Raw genomic sequence first — 22,821 nt, forward strand, 5'->3', positions numbered from 1 at the left:
TTTTCTCTATTCACCTGTTGCCCTGGGAAGATAGGAGTAGGTCACGTGGATCACTCAGGAGGATTTCAGTAGAATTTAGTCCCCACTCTCCCATCAGCTTCCTGTCTCCTGGATCACTCTTTGTGCTGCCATGCACACAGCGTGAATCTCAGAGGACCCACACTAGGTCCTGATGGCCAGAGCCATGTCCCTGTGGGGCTGACACGGGAACAGAAAGGGGGAATCAGAAGCTGTGCTTAAGGGGTAATAATGCTCAATCTCTCTCTCTCTCTCTCTCTCTCTCTCTCTCTCTCTCTCTCTCTCTCTCTCGCTCTCGCTCTCTCGCTCTCCCCCCCTCCCTCTCTCCGTCATACTTTCATATTGAAAGGTCACAATATGCCAGTCCGTGCTTGGTTCTGGCCATGAAACATGTCACACACCATTTTGCCCACCTTGTGCTTATGATCCAAGTCGGGGGACAGATATACAGACAATGTCCAGTGGTATGACGAGTGCTGGGCTAGGAAGAGACCTAGAATTGTGCAGGAACACAGAAGAGGGGCTCCCAACCCAGCCTGGTTTTTTGGGGGAGCAGGGGGGATCCAGGGAAGGTTTCCAAGAGAAAGTGAGAGCTAAGTGGTACTGGTGCACAAGCAGGACTTCTCCAGGCAAAGGGAAGGACAGGAATTCCAGGCAGAGGGAACAGCTTCGGCAAAGGCCTAGAGGCAAGGAGAATTGCGGAGGATGGCTGAAGGGGTCATCCTTGATCTGCTTTTCCTCTCACCCCCATGCAGTTCGTCAGCCATCTTCACTGTGTCTGGCACAGTCACTCTCGGCTGTCACTTCTCTCTTAGACGACCGACTGCCCAAGTCCCACAGGTTTCTGTTCCCACCTTTATCCCCTAACTACTACTGGCTCCTCAGGAGCCAGAGAGATTCTTTAAAAAACATGACTCAGATTGTACTACACTCCTCTTTAAAACACTCCAGAGGTTTTCATCCCACTTAGAATAAGATCCACACTTCTTCCCTGATGGGCCTGCTCTCTCCCAACCTCCTGTTTGCTGCTTTCTGTTTGCTCATCTCTCTGTAGCCGCTCTGGCTCCCTGCTGCTCCTCCAACACACCAATCACACGACTGCTTCAGCGCCTCTGCCCTGCTGTGCCTTCATTCTGGGCCACTCTTGTCCTCATGTTCTGCTTACCCTCTACCCCACCAATCCCGATGCCTCACCCAACTCGATTTATCTTCACAGCACATATCCCTGGCCGATTTGATACATTATTGTGCCTGATTATTGCCAGTTTCCCCTAGTGGAGTGTGAAATATGAAGGAAGGCACATTGTCTTACTCACTGCTGTATCCCTTCCACCTCAAACAGTGCCTGGTACATAGTATATACTCAGGAAACATGTGTTCATTTAGTGACTAAAAGAACTACCAGTAGCTTAGCACGGCTGGAGCATAGAGTAAAAGGCAGGAATGGGGAGAGAAGAGGCTGAAGACGGTGCAGGCCCTCCATGCCAGGTTGAGGTTCAGCACTTTGTCTAAAGAGTATTTGGAAGGTGAGTAGGGTTGAAAATGGTTCTCCATGTAGATAAAGAGCCCAGAGATCTGAAGAAAGAGTTACTCAGTAATTTCCATTCGGCTCAGGAGCATTTTCTAATGCTCTAGTGCTGCTGATTGAGATTCAAATCCAACATGATTCCTACCTTCAATAAGTTCACAGTCCAGTGAGGGACATTAAAATGTATGGAATAGGTGCACAAGCAAAACAATGCAAGATACAGATGCAGCAGTGATGAACTCTGTCTGGGAATGTAAGGAATGTTCAGGAAGGGCTCTCTGAATAGGGAACATCTGACGTGGGTTTTGAAGGATGTATAGGAGTTTGCCAAGCAAACAAAGAGGCCAAGCAAACACCTCAACGAGCCAGTGTCTTTGAGAAATATATACCTTTGTGCATTGTAATAGGAATGTAAAATGGTGCACTCTCTGTGGAAAAAATTTTGGTAGTTCCTCAAAATGTTAAACATAGAATTACCATATGACCCAGTACTTCTACTCTTACGTATATACCCAATAGAATTGAAAATAGAGACTCAAACAGATACTTGTACACCAGTGTTCACAGCAGTGTTATTCACAAAAGGTAAAAACAAACCAGTGTCCATCAATAGTTAGGTGGATGAACAAAATGAAAACCTATACACAATGAAATATTATTCAGCCCTGAAAAGAAATGAAGTTCTGAAGTTTACCCATGTTTCAAATGGGTAAACCTTGAAACAATGTGCTAAATAAAATAAGCCAGACATAAAAAGACAAATACTGTATGATTCCACTCCTGTGAGGTATGTAGGAGAGGCAAATTCATAGAGACAGGAAGAAGAATAGAGATGACCAGAGACTGCGGGGGAGGGGAAAGGGAGAGTTATTGCTCAAACAGCACAGAGTTTCTATTTGGGACGATGAAAATGTTCTGGAAATAGATAGCAGTGCTGGTTGCACAACATTATGAATGTACTTAATGCCATTGAATTGTACACTTAAAAATGGCTAAAATGGAAGAGGGCAGGAAAGACCTTGGGGAAAGGTATCCGTTTTCCGAGTTGAGGCGAGCGCTCTGGTAGCAATGAGAATGCCAGGGGGAAAAGCAGCTGTGTTCTTCTCCCCGCCAAGAGGTACAGACAAGATGCCAACAGCTGAGCCGATGAGCTGCAATGGGAGAGAGCGTCCCGTTTTCAGTGGCTGCAACATCCCCTCTCCTATTCTGCCTCAGCTGGCAGCAGAACTTTATTGCTCCGGCTAAGTGATCATCCATCAACTTGATACCCGTCATGGCTGAGTCATCTCCGTGTAGCACCTCATTTAATCCTCATAGCAAACCTCGGAGCTAGGTTGCTTTCAGAGGAAGAAACTGAACTCAGGGAGGCAGTGACTTGGGTAAGGTCACACAGCTCGTAAATGGAACAGAGCCCAAACGGATCTGCCATTAAAACCCATACTGCAAACCACTACCTCAGAGGCAGGCTGATACCCAAGAGTAGCAAAGGCGTACATTCTGTTCTCCACTGAGAGCTATCCTGTGCCAGGAACAATGACAAGAACAGGGATATCTGATGTGTAGTAAGCTCTTGGGAGCCCTGTGAGGTAAGCACTGTAAGTGCCAATTTGCAGATGAAGAAACAGAGGCCCAGAGATATGAAATGACTTCCCAAGTAGCAGAGTGGGTAAGTGGTGGAGGCGGGACTTGCATCAAGATTTGCCTTGCGCCAAAGTCTGAGCCCCTTTCTACTATGGCACATCTGCTCACGATGCTCCTCCATTCTCAGCCACCTGGGAATAAGTCCTGAACAAGATCCAAAAGTAGCACTTGGCAAGAAGGGACACCTGTTCACTCAGCACCCGCTGTGTTCTGGGTCCTGAAGTACAGGCTTCACGGTCATGACCACATATCTGGGGCCCACTCTTGACCTCTGCCAGCAGTCCAACAAGAGGTCAGTGGTAAGAAACGTTTTTGCTCAAATGAAAAAGGGAAAAACCCCAAATCTCAAATCACTGAAATCTCATCTCATCCACCATGTATTAGTTCCCTGCTAGGACTAGGTTCTTCTCCTAAACCACTTCATTTACCCCTCACAACAACACCATGACAGAGATATCGTTAACTCCACTTTGTAGATGAGGAGACTGAGCTCAGAGCAATGCAGTCATTTGCCCGAGGTCACGCAGCCCGTAAGTGGCAGAGCCAGGACATAAACCCAGTCCGTCCGCCTCAAACACCAGGGCTGTTTTCACTCATCACACTTACATGCCTCAGGAGCAGCTTCAGGGCATCAGCAGGAGGACAGATCCACAGAGATATTGCAAATCTTTGATCTGGAACAAGACCCTTGATCTGAGAGCTGCCCCTCATTATCCCGTGAGCTCCCTGAGGTACGTTGCTCCTAATAATAGCTCTTATAAGAACTACATTTCTTTTTGCCAAAGGGAGAGATTAAATTGCCTTTTTCTCAGTCTATGAATCTTAGTTTTTCCTAAATCCTATTGAACTGACAAGATGCTACCTCTTCTGCATTCACTCCACAGAATAATCCCAGATGACCCTGCCATAGCTCAGGTTCTCTGTTAAACACTCAGCTGAGAAGACCCAGTCCTGCCCTCTGGGCTCACAGTCTGGTGGGGATGATAGAAAGTAAACAGTTAATTTCAGTACCATGTGGGAAAGTCTGAGATAAGGGGGGGCCACCGAATCATATAGAAGAGGTTCCCAAGTTAGTCTGGCGGATAAGGAAAGTCATCCTGGAGCTGGAGACAGAGGCTGTGTTGTGAAGGCTGAATAGGAGCGTGCCATGGTCATCAGTCAGCATTCTGTGCAGAAGGATGAAACCATACCATGATTTTAAAATCCAAAAGAGATTTAATGGAGAAATTAGGAAAATTTTAAAGGTGTGGGAGGGGAGGGCAGCTGGAAGAGTAGACGGGGCCTCGAGGAAAGACATTAGAACACTGCATGGCCATCATTCACACAGCCAGAAGGTGGGCAAACAGGACGCCAATCCTGCCAGTGGTTAGTTCAAGAACTTATCACCGTATCATGATCCAGGGACCCGGAAGCTGGGACTACAGAGCCACCATGATGCTATCACAACAGCCTCTCAACACTCACGGGAGTTGTGACGGGTCTTGGAAATGCTCCTGCAGAGATGCCCCATTCCTCCATGACTGCTCTTGCTAGCTGCAACAGCCAAAGCAACAGAAGACGGCCTCCATCCATTCCATTTCTACTGTCTCCACCTCACACAAGCCTAGCTAATTGGCATCTAGAACCCTAACTGCAAGGGAGTCTGGGAAAAATAGTTTTCATCTCTGCAGTCCAGGAAGGCACACAGGAGAGAAGCAGGAGAAGGAGGTGGGACTAGGTGCTGAGGGCCAGCTGACATCTCTGCATATGGGAAGGAAAGAAAAGAGTACCCTTGGCTGGGTGGACATGTGTCTTGAGTTTCCTCTTCTGTCCCCACCCAGAGCCCTTTTACTAGGTCAACACTCTCCAGGTGGTGTGGGGAACCCTACAAAGCCCTCTGCCCAGTGGCCCACACAGTCAGAGTGGGAAGAACCTACCAGACCAGTGAATCCAAACTGACATTTGAGTGATGAAGAAACAGGTCGAAAGAGGAGGTGCTACTGTCTCCAGGCCACACAACCACTGCATGACCAGCTGGGCCTAAAAGTTAGTTGTTCCCATTGTATCACTCTGTTCAGCCTGCCACCCTGAGCCCCTCTTCTTCACATTCTGGAGCTTACCCCACCAGGGATGGGACTTGGCTGGGGCTGAGAGGTGGAGGCTGGTGCAGGTGAAGGATAGAGTGATGGAAAAAGTTCAGCCTCTGGAGTCAGACAGACCTGAGTTCTCTTCCTGGCTCCACTCCTCCTAGCTGTGTGACTTTAGGCAAGTTACTTAACTTCTCTGAGCACCAGTTGGCTCCTCTGTGAAATGGACATAATAGTTGCACAGAGTTGTGATGAGAATGCATCTAATGTATATAAAGGGGTCTACAGTAGGTATTCTGTAGATGGGGCTATTACAACTAGCTCTATAATACTATTGTTCATTTATAAACTGCTATTGTTGTTAATAGTAGCTAATCTTCCCCAGTTTCAGATGAAAAAGTTTTCAGGGTTTTATAGTGGTTTAACCTGCATATCTTTTTCTTCTCCTATATCACAGCAACACCAAAAGACCCACCCTGTAACTGCTTCCATCGCCCTGGCCTGCCTACACTTATTGGTTTCTAACTAAACATGTAGGAGTCCTCCCCTCATAGAAGTCCTCAGAAATATACACTAAGAGATCACATGTACTCAGGTCCACACACATATGTTCACAGTATATACACATATTAATACACATACATACACATGGATATGAACAGACAAACACAAGTATGATCAAACACACAGATCCTCACCAGCACTCCCAGACTCACACACACATTTCACGGAAACACAACCACATACACACACACAGAAAACATAGCAGCACACATGTATGCACACCCTCCAACATGCACACCTCACACCCTCCCAGTTCTGTGACACATTCAGGAATAGTAATAGTTACAGGCAATGGAAGCTAAAGTGCTTTGTTCCTGACTTTGAATAACTGGTCAGTGACAACTCAAGGCTCCTTAGAGCCCTCGTTGAAGGGCCTTTATCAGTCTAATTCTGAGTCTCCAGCCTGGGTCCCATCTCTAATAAAATAACTAACTTTACAGGATAGCATCTCCCTCTCTGAGTCATCCTTACAAGTCCCTGGAAAAAATGGCACTTAAGGAGGGAGCTTGAACAGCCCAAGTCCCTACAGAAAGGGAGGGTTTCTTTGGAGAAGCATTTGCATGTTAGGGAGGGTGCACGGAGTGACATGGTTTCCACATTTGATAAAAAGAAGTGGGAGGAAATATCAGACAACTGCAGAGTACAGATCATCATTTAAATAAAACGCCCATGGGGCACCTTGGCAGCATTAAATCACTCTGTGCCTCTGTGGAGATGTCACAGAACAGCTTTGCTCCTTTCTTCTGCTTTATCACTGAGAAAGACAGTGTAGAGCAGGGAAAGTATCCTGGGATTTGATCCTGGGATCAAGTAAGACTATGGACAACTGGGCGAGTGGCTTACCTCTCTGAGTAACGGCTGTCTTATCAACAGAGTACAGTGAGTAAGAGCAAGAGCTCTAGAGCCAGACTGTCGGCTCTGTCCCTGACTAGCTGTGTGATCTTTGACAAGTTACATAATCTCTCTGGGCTTCAATTTTCTTATCTGTGAAATGGGAATAATAGTAGTACTTACTTCAGAGTTTGTTGCAAATATGAAATTAATGTATGTGCAGTGCTTAACACAGTGCCTGCTATACAATCAGTGCTCAATGAACGCTAGCTAGCTATTATGATTCTCATCACCGCTACCTTCCAACACTGTTGACAAGATTAAGAGAGATCAAGAATGCAAGGGGCAGAGATCTCAGGTGCTACCATTATGAAAGCTGGCTCTGCATATCCAGGGGATTGGTCACTGAAAAACAAACAAACAAAGCCAAACATGAGCTCCATGCTTGAGATCCAATAAAAAATTAGAATTGCAAATGGCTTTCGGGTCAGACAAATTTGGGACTAAGTCCTATTTCATCTCCTTAAACACTTTTGACCCTGGGCAAGTCACTCAACTTTTCAAAACTTCAGTTTTTCATTTGTCAAAGACTCTCTGCCAATATCTGCGACATGCTAAGGGTCTTTCAGCAGCAAGGCAGGGTGTATAAAATCCGTTGCAACCTAGGACCAGTGAGGAAGGGACTCTACTCCTTGCTTGGCAGGATTTTGTTCAGGGACTTGTGAGTCTCCTGTGGGTATGGTAAGGAAATTCTATCCACTGCATGGAGCTGATGTAAAGACTAAATGAAATTCTTAGCTAAGATGCCTGGAATGTGAGTTCTTTTTCCTATGCTGTCTAGCAAAAAGTAGCTCATGCTGCTTTCCTCTGGGGACTGAGCCTCAGTGATGAGGGCTTCTATAGCACCTGCTTCTCAGGTGTTTCCTACTCTAGACCACTGTTGTCCCTAGCTCTCAAGAAGAGAGCAGGTTAAGAATCAGAGGAAAGTGGCTTTGCCTCAGCTTCTGCTGTCTGGAGCTCCTTACTTGCCTTTCAACATTCTGGTTCCATCAGGGCCTCATTCCTTCTTTTCTTGCATTAGACAATGGTCTGTGAGTGCATAGTAAGCACCCAGGAAAGCTGGCTGAATAAATAGTACATTGTTAACTCCCACTGGCATCCATTTGTTATATCTTAGACATGGTGAGGTCTATAAAGGCAGAAGCTCTAATTATTCTTGTATCCCTGGCGGCATCCAGAGTGTTGTGGTTTATCCATGCAGGTGCAACAGTGACTGTCATTTTGTGTTTCTTCTAGTCTGAGCATCTTGCTTGCTCCCCCCCTCAAGACACAGGATCTGGACTCAGTGTATTTATCCAACTTTTCCTAAGGTCCCTTTGATAAATCTGCTCCACTCACACTGGTCTGTTTGCTGTTCCTTGGACATGACATCTCGTTCCCACTGTAAGTCTTTTGCTCTTGTTGTTCCCTCTGCCTGGAACACTGCCTTGCCTTACTATTTACATGTCGTATTCTTTTAATTAATTTATAATGCTTAAATGTCACCTCCTCAAAGAGGCCTACCATGATCGTCTTTTCTAAAAGATCATTCCATATCATTATCTATCCTTTTGCCTGGAATTATACTACACATTCATTTGCATATTTGTTTATTATTTGTATCCTCCACTGGAATGTAAGTTCCAGGAAGCGAGAGACGTTGTCTTTATTGTACTTGACTGGAGCTCCTAGACCAGTGCCAGGCTGTGGTAGACACTCAATAAATATTTCCAGAATGAATAAATAGCAAATATATTATCACATGACCTACTGGTCAAAATGAATCACCCTGCCATCTGTAACACTCACCCAGCTCCAGACTATTACTGTCAGGCCCTACCTCTTTCTGCTTTCCCCATAGCCAGTTCTGACTCAAAGATGCCCACATTCTTGGGTGACAGACACAGATGAAATCAGCTGGAGAAAAGGCATCTATGATTGCTGCCTTTTCCTTGCTCAGGAAGAGGCTGGAAAAAGGGGTCCACACTTTTCAAGAACAATTTCACACAGGACTTTATAGGGCTATGGGCTCCCATTGTAGAAATTATCAATCTGTGTGATTATTAAGAACACCTATCTGCCCAGTGTTTCCAACTAGCAAGAAATGCCAAGTGGGGACAGCTAGAAAAAGAAGTATCAGCTTTGGATTCCAAGATATGGCAAAATGAAGATGTCACGAGTAGCCAGTGAAAAATTGGCTCATTCTTCCCCTCCCTACTCACTTCCCCTGGGCTCCATTTTCTGCCTCAGCACCTGCGCTGCCTCATGCAGAGGAGCAGGAATTTGCTTTTCAGCACCACGGACAGCAATCGGCTGGCAGCCGGGAAGGCAGAGGGAGCCAGAACTTGGGGCCGCCACGCAGCCAAACAAATATTTACGGAGCACATGTTGGGGCCAGGCACAGTGGCGAATACAAAGATTCATGTGGTCTGGACCTTCAAATAACTTAATTTCTTCAGTTCATTAACATTCCTAGACTGATAGAGCTGCGGCAATGCCCCAAGCCTTCTGATACTTGGAAAGTGGGGGAGAATCAAAGAGAAAATGTTTTCCTTTCTAATGATTGTTGAATTTCTGCTGTGTGTCTGCATATATCACCTAATTTTCTCACTAAACTGCCACCCTCAAAGAGAACAGGTACTGCAGTGTCCTACGCATTAAATTCCAACTACCAAACACAGTGGCTGGCACATAGTAGATATGTAGTCATTTTTGAATGGATGCTTATTAAACCCTATTTTACCCCTTTCTTTTACCCTTATTTTACAGATGACAATCTGAGGCTCAGAAAACTGCCTTTTTGTGACAGCTATTAAGTGGCAGGGCTTGGATTCGAATTCAGGACCTCCTGATTTCATGTTGTGCTGCATGAGCCACTTTACTATGTGCTGGGCACTCTTGGGTCCTAAAAAAAAGTTCTAGCCACGGAGAGACTCGTTCTAACCTTAAAACATAGACTTGTCAAATCATGACCTTGAGTAAATCACATTTTTCTTTCTGGCCTCAGTTTCCCCCCTATGTAGAATGAAGAGAGGAGATCTGTATGGCTGAGTACTCCCTTCCTTCTCTACCTGACTTTTAAGAGTCCCCCCTCCCCCCAAAGCCCTCTCAAAGCTCCCACAAGCTGGATCAAGCATCTGTTGCAGTTAGGCAAGGGGGCCAGCAGGAGGCGCTATAAAATGAATTTAAAACATCCTCTCCAGACTCTGCAGGGCGTCAAATGAGAAGTATATTGATATCCCACCAAACCTCGGGCTCCTTTTTCATCTTTCTACTATAACCAGAGCGTGTGCGCAAGCAGGGCAGACTCTCTTCTTTTTTGAGTGCAACAAATGAACTTCAACCCCTCACGAGAAGTGAGTAAAGAGGCAGCCCCAGGACACAGAGACAGTGGAACGAGGTTGCGGTGACTTATCGCCCGGGAACCCGCTGGTTGAGTAACTTTGGACAAAGCCCCAAGCAAAGCTGAATGTTTAAATGGCTGTGGCAGTGGAAAAATCAGTTTGGTTGATTGATGCCCTAGGTTTCTAGTTAGTGGGTGGCTTCCAGCCATGGCTCTGCCTTAGCTCCCAGAATTACTCCAATAAATGATTTGCTCATCCCTAACTCTTCCCGGGAGGCAGGAGAGGGGACTGAATCAGCTCTCTCCAAGCCTGATTGGGATTTAATGGGGGCCAGTGGGTATTTGTGCACTGGGGGCAGAGACAGGAGAGGAGATGCACATCTGTCAGGCTTGACAGGAGTGTCTGGCTCCTGCCGGGAGGTATGGAGGGAAAAATAAAATCAGGAAAGGACTGATTGCAGAGTGATGTCTTTCAATTATTTGAAAAGAATGTGTCAAATGTTTCATAAAGGCTGTTTCTCTAACTAAATCTTAACCATTAAAATCTAGATTGGCCAAGGAGGGACTCCAGTTTGAAACAGTAATGGAGGGAGGTTGGGAAGCTTTGTCAAGAAGCTTTTCAGCAGAAGGCACTTAGGAAAAAAATGGAAGAGAACAAGCTCTACGACTAGTCAGACCTTGGTTCAGATCATGAACTCTGCCATTGACTACCTATGGGACCTGCATCAAGTTGCTTAATCTTCCTGAAACTCAGTTTCCTCATCTGTAAAATGGGATAATAATAATATTAATACTTGCTCTTCCAGCTATCTATTCCTGAATAATATCTATTCCACATTAATGCTTTGTGGCATAACAAAACAACCATTTTATTATGCTCACAGATTCTTACGTCAGAAATTCAAAAGGACGTAACAGGTATGGCTTATCTCTGCTGCATGAAGTCTGGGGTCTCAAATGGGAAAACCCAAATGGCTGTCGGTTGTAATAACGTGGAGGTCTTTTTATTCACATAGTCCTGGGCTGGAGTGATTCAAAGGCTAAACTTATCTGGAACAATGACTGGAGTACTTACCTGTGGCCGAGAGGTAAGGTAAGGCTGCCGAGCATGGCAGCCTCAACTCAGGACTCTAAGAGTTAGTTTTCTAGTGAACAGGCTGAAGTTGCATGACCTTTTATAACTTAGACATGGAAGTCACATAGTATCATTTGTTTTTATCAAAGCCATCATAGATCCACCCAGATTAAGTAGAGGGGACATAGATCCTACCTCTGAATGAGGGAGTGTCAATTTGCAGCCATGTTTTAAAACCATTACATCTACCGTGCATGGATATTATGGCAAACACATGCCAAGTGCTTGACACCAGCTACTGCTATTTCCTCAGAGGATTGAATAGTTCACTGCGAGAGCATTTTATTATCTTAAGTAGATAAAAATCTGTAAATCCTTGCCATGGTCTATAAGGACTTGGATGAGCTCGACCTGATTTCTACGTCAGCCTCATTTTGTCCATCTCTCCTCTCAAATGCCTTGCCAGTTGCCTTCCTTCAGCAACTAAAAGGCATAACGTCCCCTCCCACCTCCAAGCCCCTTTGCTCTGCTGCTTCCTCTGCCTGCAACACTCTTTGCTCATTTCATTGCCTGGCAAAATACATATATGCCTTAGGTCACTGCTTCAGGGAAGCCTTCCCTGATTCCTAAACCTTACATCAGGTCCCCTCTTTATATGCTGTTAGAACACCCAATACTTGCCTTTGTAGCACTAATCACAGTCACTGGGTAATTATTTAATTAATAGCCATCCCTTTCCCCGTGCTCAACCTGACCACCATCATGTTAACTAACGGGAAAGGACCGGGTCTGTCTTGTGCCCTCAGTATCTAACACAGGAACTGGCACAGGGTAGGTGCTCAATAAATATTTGATGCATAAATGAGTCAATGGATGATTATTATATCTTTGAGGCTTTAGATTTGGGCTTGAGTCACATTTACTAATGGTTATTAGCTCACGCTCATCAGAAGATCTGATTGGCTTTGATGTCATCATGGGGCTTACTGGTGTTCAGGGAGAAGTTTCTGGTATTGAAAATGACAATTCCTGGAGTAGATTTTTGAGGGTTGGTCTCTTGGAGAGGCCTTAATTGTCCATATCTCAGGCATTATAGCTAGCATCTTCTGAGACAGCAAGGGAGAATTTAAGGGCTGTGAATCTAGATTCTGTAAGGTGCAGTAAGAATGTTTCAACATTTACTCATCTGAACTCAGCTTCTTTTCAGTCAAGTGATGCCAACACCATATGCATTAAACAAATAACTAAACCATAGACTGGTACACACTTAACACATACTGCACATTAAGCACTGTGCCAGGCAATAAAAATACAGTGACAAAGAGGGCAGACATATTCCTTATTCTCATGGACTTTAAAGTCATACAATAGAGAAATATTCAAAAACAGACATCTAGAAAATAGTTAAAACTTCTGTAATAGAGGAGTCCCACGGGCCCGTGAGGAAACTGGGGTTGCATCAATCCTGCCTGTGGTAGGGATAATTGGGGAAGGCTTTTTTTTTTTTTTTTTTTTACGAGCACAATCTTATTTTTATTCATCATACAATTTTGTTCATATTCTTAGAATATTCACATAACAATATAGATCTATATTATCTACATTATAAAATTTATCTTTCCTAAACCTTGTCAAGAGGCATTTCACATAGGTGCTACAAGGATCATACGTTTACAGTAATCTTTAAGGAAAAAACGGAAAAAAGGGGGAAGGCTTTCGAAGAGGTGGTAGATATCCAAACAAAAAGTTCACAAATATTACTGAAGGGGAAAGGGAGGAGATGCAAAACAATTCCAAGAATGGGGATGGCATGTAGCAAAAAAGACTAAAAGAGATTTAAAAAAATGGCTTCTGCAAGGAGGTGGAAGACATGAATGTGAGAAAGGTGGGTACAAGGTTGAAGCTAAAAAGCCAGAAGAAACCCCAGGATTAGGGACACAATCTAGGTCATATTAGGAAGCTTGTACTTTTTCCTGAGGGCAATAGAAAATCACTGAAGGGTGCTGAGCATGGGCCTGATAAGACTTCCCTGTGGAGATCAGATGATGTGGGAAGACACTGGACGTAGAAAACCAGCTGAGAGACTGACCATTGTCCAGGTGAAAGGTAATGGTGGCCTCTGCTTGGGTGTGATGGTGAAATAAAGAGAAGTTGATGAAATCCAGGAACGCCTGGTAAGTAAGGATAATGATGATTCATAAGAAGTAGGGGTGGAGGACAGAGAAGAGCCAGGGTTCTACCTTGAGCATCTGGGTGTAAGGGAGTCAGACTCTCAAGAGTAAAAGCAGGTGTTAGTAGAGCAAGGTAATGAGTTCAGCTTTTGATATATTGGGTTTGAGGTGCCAATGAACATGCACGTGAAATGATACGCTGGTCCTGGAATTCCCTAAGGATTTGGCTTTATGTAGGGAGCGGATGGAGTGATGAGGAGAGGGTTTTATCTCAGCCAAGGGTCTCCTTAAAATGCAAAATCAGACTTACTCTTCTGAGTTTCCAAAATCCAACCAGCTTTCCCAGGGATCAACTCAGGATGTGTACAGTCTCCTGGCATGTGTCTGCTCTGTGGGGTAAAAAGGAAATTGTGTAAGAAGCCAGAAACAGAGAGTCTTCATTAGACCTGGGAAGTGATGAGTTCTTCCCCACTAGTCGTATTTAAGCACAGGCTTCAGAGAGATGTTGTATAGGAAACTCAAGGATTGAATAAGTAATTGAGTCAGGTGATCTTTAAAGACCTTTAGGCCCCTCATCTTTACTTATTATAATCTTTAAAAAAAAAGAATCTAAGTATCTCATTGCCTTAATTTCTTCATCTACAGAAGAGGGTATAGAGTAATGATTTCAGAGAATCCTTCTAGCTTGGTATCTACTACTATTTTGTCAACAGCCTCCTTGTTGAAAAATCCAAAGGGCCCTTCTCAGTCCTTATCCTGACTGATTCCCCATAAGTATTTTACATTGCTAATTACTCTCTCTCTCTCTCTCTCTCTCTCTCTCTCTCTCTCTCTCTCTCTCTCTCTCTTTCTCTGTCTCTCTTTTCACTCTCTTAGGGCTTCCAAGACACAGAACTCTCCTGTCTCTCTGAGCACTGTTCTCATGCTCATTCATGGGCTCCTTTTCCTCTTCCTATCCTTTAATTGGGGTTTACTCTTTTATTCTCCCTTTTGACACACTCTTATTTCACACTATCATTTATCACCATGGCTTTCATCCTCACTAGATGCTTATGTATCAGTCAGAACTCTTTCAGTCAAAAGGTATAGAAAGCCTGATCAAGCATAATTTAGGAAATATGAAAAGTATTGGCTCACATGATTGAGAAGTCTAAAGACTAAGCACAGACTGACCAGAAACTCAAAGAATATTCCCTGGACCCACTCATTCCCAGTGTCCCTCCGCTCTGCTTCCTCTCTTACTGACATATTTTCAGATGGCTCTTCCTTCAGAGAAGCAAGATATCAGCAGCATCTTCAGCTCATACGCCCTATGAGATCAACTTCAAACAGAAACAAAATGTATCTCCCCAAGATGATGGAACAGAATTATTGGACCTCATTCTCATTGGCCAAATTTGGTTACAAGTCTAACCCTGAGTCAATCTCTGTGGCCAAGATGAATGGGATAAAATAATTAGCTGAGTCCACTCAAGGCCCCTTCTATAATTGAGAGTGGCCAAGAGTTAGGAATGGATTGCCAGAGGCAAACAAACGTTGAGTGGCAAAAACAAAAGATGCTAACTTCAACTGATGACTTCCAAATCTATCCTTAAGCCTCCATAAGTATTTCCCTTAACTTCAGGCCCATGTGATAAATTGCTTTTTGACATCTCCACTTGGATGTTCCACAAGTATCCCACACTCCATATGTTCCAAAGAAAAAAAACCCCTCATTTCCCCCAGATCTGCTCCTCCATTTATATTCACCCTGATAGTGAAAGATACCACCTTATACGTGGGATCCAGAAACTTCAGTGTCGTACCTAACTCCTTCCTTTATCTCACCCCTACCTTGAATCAATCACCACCTTCTCTCGATCCTAGTAAACTGTTCAAAGTCATGTATGTATATTGTGATCCCTAGAGCAACAACTAAAACCAGGTACAAAGAGATATAGTAAAATAAAACTAGAAAAAATGTAATGGAATACTCAAAAATATTCAAAAAAAGCCAAAAGAGGTCAGGAAAGGGAAAACAGAACAAAGGAAAACAGAAGTCAAAAATAGAAAACAATAATAGACCTAAATTAAAACTAATCAATCATCACATTAAATGAAAGTATTCTAAACACACCAATTAAAAGACAGAAATTGTCAGATGAGTAGACTCAACTATAAGCTGTCTACAAGCATACCATTTTAAATTAATGACATAGATAGGTTAAAAGTAAAAGGGTGAAAAATAATGCGCCATGCAAATATTAATAAAAAGAAAATTACAGTGGCTCTATGAATATCAGACAGATTATAATTACCAGAGATAAAGGGGACACTAGATAATGATAAAAGACATAACATTATTAAATGTGTGTGTATCTAACAACAGAGCTTCAAAATACACTAGGTAAAAACTGTTAGAGTTGGGAAAAAATAAATGAACAAATCCAAAATATATTTTGGAGAGGTGCAAATTACTCTTTCAGTAACTAAGAGAATAAGCATATAGGGAATAAACAAAGATAGAGAAGAACTGAACAACACTACCAAGGAACTGGCTTTAATTGACATTTGCAGAAGAATCCACCCAAGAATAGCAGAATACACATTATTGTCAAATGTTCAAGGACCACTTACCAAAATAGATCACATTCTGGGTCATGAAATAAATCGTAACAAATTTAAAGAATTGAAATCATCCAAAGAATATATCTGAGCATAATGGACTTAAATTATAATAGAAACTTAATAACAAGAAAGTTATCTGGAAAATTCCCTAAATACTTAGAAAAAAAAACTTTCAAATAATCCATGGGTCAAAGAGTAAATCTCAAGGAAAATTATAAAATATATCTAAAAAAAAGAAAAGAAAAAATATCTCAAAATTTGTGGACTATAGCTAAAACAGTGTTTAAGGGGGAAATGTATATCGTTAAATGAGTATATATGAAAAGGAGAAAGGTCAAAAGATCAAATCAACAATCTATAATTCCATCTTAAAACACTAGGAAAAAAAGAACAAAATGAACCCAAAACAATCACAAGGAAATAATAAAGACAGATATAAACATAAAGAATAATAAAAATAATATAGATACAATAATAAAGGCCAGAAATTAATGACATCAAAAGCAGAATAGTAGAGAAAATCAATCAAACCAAAAGCTGCTTCTGTGAAAATGTCAATAAAATTGCTAAACCTGTAGCCAGACTAACAAAGAAGAAAAGAGAAAGAGAAGACATAAATTACCAATATTCAGAGTGTAATAGGAATATGACCACAGACCCCACAGACATAAATGAATAGTAAAATACTACAAACAACTCTATGCACTTAAATTTGAAAACTTAGTTGAAATGGACCAATTTCTTGAAAATTACAAACTACAAAAATTCACCCAAGAAGAAATAATTATTTTAATATTCCTGTCTAAGAAATCAAATAAGTGGTTATAAACATTCTGAATATAATTCCAGGTCCATATGGTTTCAACAAAATATTAGCAAATCATACACATGTATGTATTACAGAGAGAGAGACACACACACAAATAATATGTCTTGACCAAGTGGGGTTATCGTAGGAGGACAATGCTGGTTCAACATTTGAAAATCAATCTATTCCTCCATATTAACACAGTAAAGAAGAAAACCAAATGATTATATTAACTAGTACAGAAAGCTCACTTAAACCACATTAAATATCCATTCAAGAATTTTCTCTCAGCAAACTAGGATGGTAAGGGGGCTTCCATAACCTGATAAAGGTCATCTACCAAAAAACCTTACAGCTCACATCATACTTAATGATGAAAGATTAAATGCTTTCCCTAAGACAGAGAACAAGGCAAGGATATCCACTCACTACTCCTATTCAACATTGTACAGTAAGTCTTAGCCACTACAAAAGGCAAGTCAAAGAAATAAAAGGAATACAGATTTAAAAAGAAGAAATAAAACTGTCTTTATCATAGACAATAAGATAGTCTATATAGGATATCCCAAGGAATCTACAAACAGGAAAAGCTTCTACAACTAATAGGTAGGTTTGGCAAGGTCATAAGGTCAACATGTAAAAACTAATCATATGTCTATGTACTATCAATGAACAATTAGAAACAAGTTTTAAAAACAGTCCCATTTACAATAACTTCTAAAAGAGTAGAATATTTGGGTATAAACCTAACAGAATGTGTATGAGATCGGTATGCTGAAAACTCCAAGACCCCGATAAAAGAAGACCTCAATAAATGGGAAGAGATACCATGCTCATTAATTGAAAGACAATATAGTTAAGATATCAATTATCCCCAAACTAATGCAATTCTAATAAAAATGACAACAGGAATTTTTCTGTAGATATGACTAACTTTCATACGGATAAGCAAAAGAATTAGAATAATGAAAATAATTTTGATTAAGAAAAAACAATGTTGGAGGGTTCACACTACCCAATTTTAACACTTATTATAAAGCTACAATAATAAAGACAGAGCGGTATTGACAAAAGGACAGACACATAGATCCACAGCACAGAACAGAGAATACAGATAGGGACACACAGAAGTATGGTCAATTGCCTTTCAACAAGGTCGCAAAAGCAATTCAATAGAGAAAAGATAGTCTTTTCAACAAATAGTATTGGGCCATTTAGGTGTCTATATACAAAAAAAAAAAAAAAAAAAAGAACCTCAACTTATACCACACTCCTTATACAAAAATTAACTCAAAACAATCACAGATAGAATGTAAAACATAAAACTTTTCAAAGAAAACATGGGAGAAATTTTCATGACCTTTAATTAGGCAAAGAGTTCACAGATATAACACCAAAAGCATGATCCTTTAAAAATTGTTGATAAATTGGACTTCATCAAAATATAAAATGTTTGCTCTGCTAAGAGAATGAAAAAACAAGCTTCCTAGGAGGAGAAAACGTTTTCAAATTACGTATTTTGCAAAGAACTTGTATTCAGAATATATAAAGAACATTAACAATGTAATAATAAGACTAAACATAGACCCAAAATTTGAACTGTCAGTATGGAGTCCTTATACTCAATGAACTCTCATATATTGCTGGTGGGAAGAAAAATGGTATGGCCGCCCTGTCCTTCAATAATTGATAAACAAATTATAGATCATTGATATAATATAATCCTACTAAACAATACAAAAGAATGAACCATTGGTATGCATAACACTATGGATGTATTTCAGAGGCATTATGCTGAGTGAAAGAAGTCAGTAACAAGAGGTTACATCCTATATAATTTGTTCCATTTATACAACATCTATATGGCAAAATTATAGGGACAAAAATAGATCAGTGGTTGCCAGGGGTTAATGGTTGGGGGAAAGTTTGTCTATAAGGGGACAGCATGGGGAAATTTGAGGGGATGATGGAATTGTTTTGTAGTCTGATTCTAATTGTGGTTATAGGAATATTACACGTAATTTTTATGAAGTTTATGTAATAGTCCATGAAGTGGCATAGAATATTACATAAACTTCATAATATTACACAAACTTCATAAAACAGTGTATGAAAAAAGTTAATTCTACTGTATGTAAAAAACAAATTTAACCCTCCATGACAAAAAATGGTAGATCAATGTCTACAAAGTTCTGAACCAACACCCCAGGATTGATATCCAGCCAAGCTCCCATTTGTATAAATGTGATGGCAACACAGAGACATTTTCAAGTGTGCATGAGCTCAAGAAACACAGGAGCAATGAGACATTCTTGAAAAAAGTATTTCTTTATGAAATCCAGCCAATAAAGAGATAAATCAAAATAAAGAATTCAGGAAACAAAAGGACTAGTGGTGAGTACCAAATTACTTAAATACATAATTAAGATTCAACAGCTCCAATAATAGCCATGATTACAAAAAAAAAGACATCAGTGTTCTAAATCTTGACAATATAAAAATAATTAACCATAATTGGGGAAGAGAAAATGGAAAGAATTATAGGGTGTTAATACCATCATGTTTCATAACAGGGAGTAATTCCATACTCTCTAGAATAAAAACGTGATTAAGAACTACTCTAATCTCTTGTATTTTATAAATTTTTTTCTTAACCTTAAAGTGATTAAAAAAAAACATTTTATTTTGAAATATTTTTAGAAGTACAGAAAAGTTGAAAAAGTAATACAGAGAATTTGATATGCCCTTAATTAGTGTCTCAATGTTACCATTTTACATGACCACAGTAAAATTATAAAAACCAGGAAATAAACATTGATATAATACTATTAACAAAACTATAGACCTTATTAAAATACTGCCATTTTCCCATTGGTACCCCATTTCCAGTCCAGAATCCAATCCTGGATCCCACATTCCTTAATAATTCCCTCAGAGTGATCTATTAAGAAATAATATCCCATGGGTGAAGAAAAATTAATCTAAAATCAGCAATTCAATTTCACTTCAGTTTTTTCTTTAAGTTCAAATAAAGTTAAATGTAATACTTTTATTTAACACACTATTGCAATGACACCAAGGTCACAAGAGTTGAATGAGGGATTAATATATCAATATTCATTAGGGGGAAAAAATGCTAATCAAGGAGCTGAGATGCTCTCTGAAGGCCCTAAAAAAGCTAGAAAATAGCACTATGCCCAGAGACGATTGTAGGTGATGGGAAACCTCTACATTTTTTCAAAGGAGTGATCAGATTTACACACTTCACAACATACTTGTGGCTGCTATGCAGAGATGAATTAGGGGGATAAATCTGAAGGAGGCAAGTTGGGAGATTGTTATAAAAAAAAAAAAAGAAGTACATCATTTAGGAATCAATTCAGCTCTAAGTGACAGAAAACCCAAATAACAGTGACTTACACAAAAGAGGGTTTATTCTTCTCACAAGATATTCAAAGGTCAGCAGTTGCTGGCATTACTTCATGGTTCCAATATGGCTGCCACAGCTGCAGACATCACATCCACATTCAAAGAAAGAAAAATTAAGAACAGGTAGAAAAGAAGACTCTACATCTATTCTTTTTACCTCCAGGAGGAGACTTTTGCTTCCATCTTCTTGGTCAAAACTGTCACTGCTAAGTGCAAAAGAGGCTGAGGATGTTAGTATTTCCCTGAGATTACACAAATTACAGGCACAAACAAAATCATGATGCTTTCAGTATGGAAGGAGAGACTGTATATTTTGGATAAGCAATTAGCAATGTCTGTCAGACAGGTATGAGATTAAGAGCCCCAAATTATGTCAGTGAATAGATTCTGGGGATGAGTAGATACATTTGAGATATTTAGAAGACAGGAAGGGCAGAACCTGGAGACTGACTGGCTGTCAGGAATAAAGGATGTCACTCAGATTTCTGAGTTGGTAGAGTAGTGAATGGGGATGCTATAACTGAAGGAGGAAATGCTACCTGCTGTTTTTTGCAGTATATTGAGCAAAATTCGGAAAGTGTTCCTTGATTAATGCTTAAAATAATAATCAAAACAGCCACCATCAATGGACCAAGAATGGTACCAAATGTTTTATATGCACTATTTCATTTAATCCTTACAACAACTCAGTGAGCTCAATCTGTTGGGGTCATTGGAATATCACCAGTGTCCAGAAAAGCACCTGATACGAAGTAGGTGCTCTATAAATATTAAACAAAGGAAGAAAGAAATGCAGAATTATCATTATTTTACAGGTGAGTAATCTGATTCAGAGAAGTTAAATGGCTTGCCTACCTAAGGTCATATATCTGTAGTATGCAGGAGCCAAGAGTTCAGCTTAGCTCTGCGCTTTTCATGGCTTACCACCTTCCTGTTAAACAAAGTGATGAAACTCCCACTTCTTCAAATTGAGCTACTTTAAATAGAAAATGGAATCACAGCATAAGTAGACCCAGATACCAAATCCTTCCATAGCTTCCAAAGCCTTGGGTGATGTGGTTTCCCAATGCCTCCCCAATCCAGTCTCCTGTCACTCTCCCCTCCTTACCACATTCAGGTCACTCTGGTCCTTGCTCTTCTCAGTCTCAAAGCTGTCCTCAGGCTCTTCTCTCTGAAAGATCCACCCAGCTCCCAGATGGTTGGTTGGCTCTTTCTCATCTAGCAACTCTCAGAAGTTTCCCGGACCCCACAAATAGCTCAAGATCCTCAGGTACAGAATCTCTTAACACTTTCTACCTCTTTTCTCTAACACTCCTTGGAGCCTATAACTAAATAGTTATTGGTATGATTATCGGCTTAATGTCTGAACTCATGCTAGAATGTAAGCTCCATAGGCAAAATATCTGACTCATTCACTATATCCTCACTGTTCAGCAGTGTCTAGTAGATGCTGAGCACATATTTTATGCCTGAAGAGATAGATAAGTGAATGTGATGGATGGGTGTGTGTAATGTATGCATGCATGTATGTAATGAATGGTTGAATGAATAAACGGATGGATGGACGGATGGGTGGATGGATGGATGGATGGATGGATGGATGGATGGATGGATGAATGGATGGATGAATGGATGGGCAAATGGATGAAAGGCTTTCTCTAGACTACCTATCCCAGAGGATTCTCCATCTCATATCCCCGGGTTTCCTGGCAGGGTGCCTACTGCTGCAGTTCTGATTACTCCTCCTTTCTCTGCTGACAACTGCCTGATTGGATCTTACCTGGGCCCACACTGCTGGGAAAGTAGCCAAGAGACTCCGGCTCTGACTTTGGTGTACAGCAGCAAGAGACTGTGGGCTGTTGTGGACATATCCTCCCTCCAGAAAGAAGATAGCCCCATGGCAATTATGCAGCAGAAAGGGCCCTTGAAGTAAATCTGTCTTGCACAAACAGGTTAGAGTTAAATTTGACTTGAGCCATGAATCACGCCGTCAGTCTCCCATTCAACCACATCACTGAGCCAGCAAACTTTCTGAGTGCTACTATTTATATAGATACAAATATATGTATTTATACAGCTAGAGGTATGTGCGCAAGCATTCTGATTAATTGTATCCTTAGGGAGAAAGACTTTTTTCATGGCCTTTTGTATTCAGTAAAAGCTGGTTCAAGGATGGAGAGGGGGAGGCCCTTGAGGGACTGGAAGTGCCAGGCGTGGGAGGAAAGATCAGCGATTCATTCAGGAAACATTTTCTGATGCCTGCTCTGGAACGAGCACTTGGGAGAGGGAGTGGGGTGGCGGGGGGCGGGGATGAAAATTAATGACATTCTTGTCGCCCCCATGTTATTCAAAGTTTGGTAGAGCTGATGACGGACAGGAGGAAGGATAGTGGGTGGTTAGGGATTTAGACTTTCAAATCAAATAGATGGAGATTCAAATCCCAGTTTCACCATGTACTTGCTGTGTGACCTTGGCAAGTTATTTAAAGTCTCTGAACACACACACACACACACACACACATATACACTGGGGGTGCCAAAAAATGTATACAAGTGGACACTTTGGTCAATGTTGCTCAAACAGTAGTTCACCGTAATTAGAAGTGTCTGGATGCTGATGGTAACCACTTTGAGCACGTCTTGTAATTGCAGAAGTCAAATGTGACTTGTATTCATCTTTTGTTATCGGTGTATATTGAGTA

Source organism: Rhinolophus hipposideros (assembly GCF_964194185.1).
Source record: "Rhinolophus hipposideros genome assembly, chromosome: 22".
NCBI classification, from domain to species: Eukaryota; Metazoa; Chordata; class Mammalia; order Chiroptera; family Rhinolophidae; genus Rhinolophus; species Rhinolophus hipposideros.